The sequence below is a fragment of the Lepisosteus platostomus genome, chromosome 15, assembly GCF_059453375.1.
Source record: "Lepisosteus platostomus isolate fLepPlt1 chromosome 15, fLepPlt1.hap1, whole genome shotgun sequence".
Classification (NCBI taxonomy): domain Eukaryota; kingdom Metazoa; phylum Chordata; class Actinopteri; order Semionotiformes; family Lepisosteidae; genus Lepisosteus; species Lepisosteus platostomus.
The window spans coordinates 1,008,518-1,010,361 of record NC_142625.1 but is presented as its reverse complement, the minus strand read 5'-3'; the positions used below and the strand labels follow the sequence as shown (position 1 = coordinate 1,010,361).

General features: G+C 48.7%; 1 pseudogene; it reads right to left on the bottom strand.

Moving 5' to 3' along the window:
• Window positions 1-335: 335 nt before the first annotated feature.
• Window positions 336-538, bottom strand: LOC148647500 (U2 spliceosomal RNA; annotated as a pseudogene).
• Window positions 539-1,844: the final 1,306 nt, after the last annotated feature.

Here is a 1,844-nt window from a genome sequence, read left to right as displayed (position 1 = left end):
CAAGCAAGCAAGCAAGCAAGCAAGCAAGCAAGCAAGCAAGCAAGCAAGCAAGCCACGCCTGCCTCCCTGGGAAAAGGCTGAAAAACCTAAGTTTTTTGGAGGGAAAACGCACGGGAGCCGAAAAGGGGGCCGGCCTGCTTGCCCAGAGAGTCGAGACGCGGGAAAGCGCACAGAGGGAGCACGGGAACCGAGAGGGCGAGAGAGAGAGACAGAACACAGAGACACACAGATGGGGGACGAGGGACGAGACCCGAGAAGAAGGAGCTCCAGTCCACTTCGCTCGCTCGCTCGCTCGCTCGCTAGCTACCTACGTCTGTCTTTTCACCGCTGAGAGAAGGTGGTGCACCGCTCCCGGAGGCGCTGCAATACCGGGCCGATGCGTGGAGAGGACGGAGCAAGCTCCTGATCCAGCTCCCTGTTCCAAAAATCCGTTTAATATGTGGTCCCCCGATGGGGGACGTATCAGATATTAAACTGATAAGAACAGATTTTTTTTTTTTTTTTTTTTTTTTTTTTATTACAAGAATACAAAAGGGAACAATTCTCAACACTCACTGACAACACATGAACCACACATTACACCAAAGACACAAATACCACAACACTATCATTTACCATATAACACCACACTTCCCTAATCTCCGCCCTTATTCAAAACCACCCCTCCCATACCCGAGTATTTACATTCCAGCCAAAAATGTTTAACATCCGTAACATAAACCTATCCTATCCACATAATTCACACACAGACAAATACAGGTGATCCCCTTCTTTCCTATGACCTTTTGCCTGAATTCCGTCAGGTCAACCAACACAAACCCTTCCACCTCTCTTTAGCGGCCGAAAAACCCCACCGCACAATGTCTCTTTTGACTCGCGTCCGGATGTCTGTTTTAATCCTCCCTACCACTTCCCCACTCGTGAGATACACGGCATGCCTAACCACCTCATCCCTGGATGCCCAAATATGGAATTTAGTCAAGCTAACTACAAACCAGAGCAAAAAATTAGCACTCCATTTCCTAACCCCCGGCACCCCTTTCATAATAAGTGCGTAAGTCAGAATAAAGTCCCTTGTGGCTAAAAAACACAGAGTGGCACACTGTCCCCACACTTCTCTCGCAAAACCGCACTCCCAAAAGGCATGCCTTATTGATTCAATTTCCTTGCACCCCTGCCTAGGACACAAAGGCTGTCGCGACAGTCTGTGCTTAACCATTATCTCCCTAACCGGTAACCTTCCCCACACACCAAACCAATTTAAATCTTTAAATCGGTTATCCAATCCCCGAGGTTGAGTTCTCACCCATACTTCCCGTGCAACCCCAACTACTGCCTGTTTTTCCTCCTTTCTAATCAGTTCGTACATTTGCCTGTGATCCAAAGCTATTTTCTCCTTCCTGACCTGTGGGTGCGTCTTTACCCACCCCACAAGGTGTCTGTAATGCCAGGGTAACTTCTCCGCTTTAGGAGTTGTATTAGACCACACCACCAAGTGGCGCATCGCATGCGATAACCACAAAAGTGCGAAAAACCGACACGGATGAGACACATTCACATTTAACAGTGTGCATGAACGAGCAACAAAAATGCAGTCCAACTTCAAAGGGATGTCCGGTACTCCCCTCCCTCCCTCCTCCACCTTTCTGTACATGTCTCCCCTTTTGATATACTCATACCTCTTGCCCCAGACAAAGCCAAAGACAGCCCTTACCACCTCTCTTCTGAAACAAGCCGGTAACGGAAAAACCTCCGCCAGATATAAAAGAAGCGGCAAGATATCCGCTTTCAACACCAAAACCTTCCCCCCTAGGGAGAGCGTCTGCTGTCTCCACATACCCAAC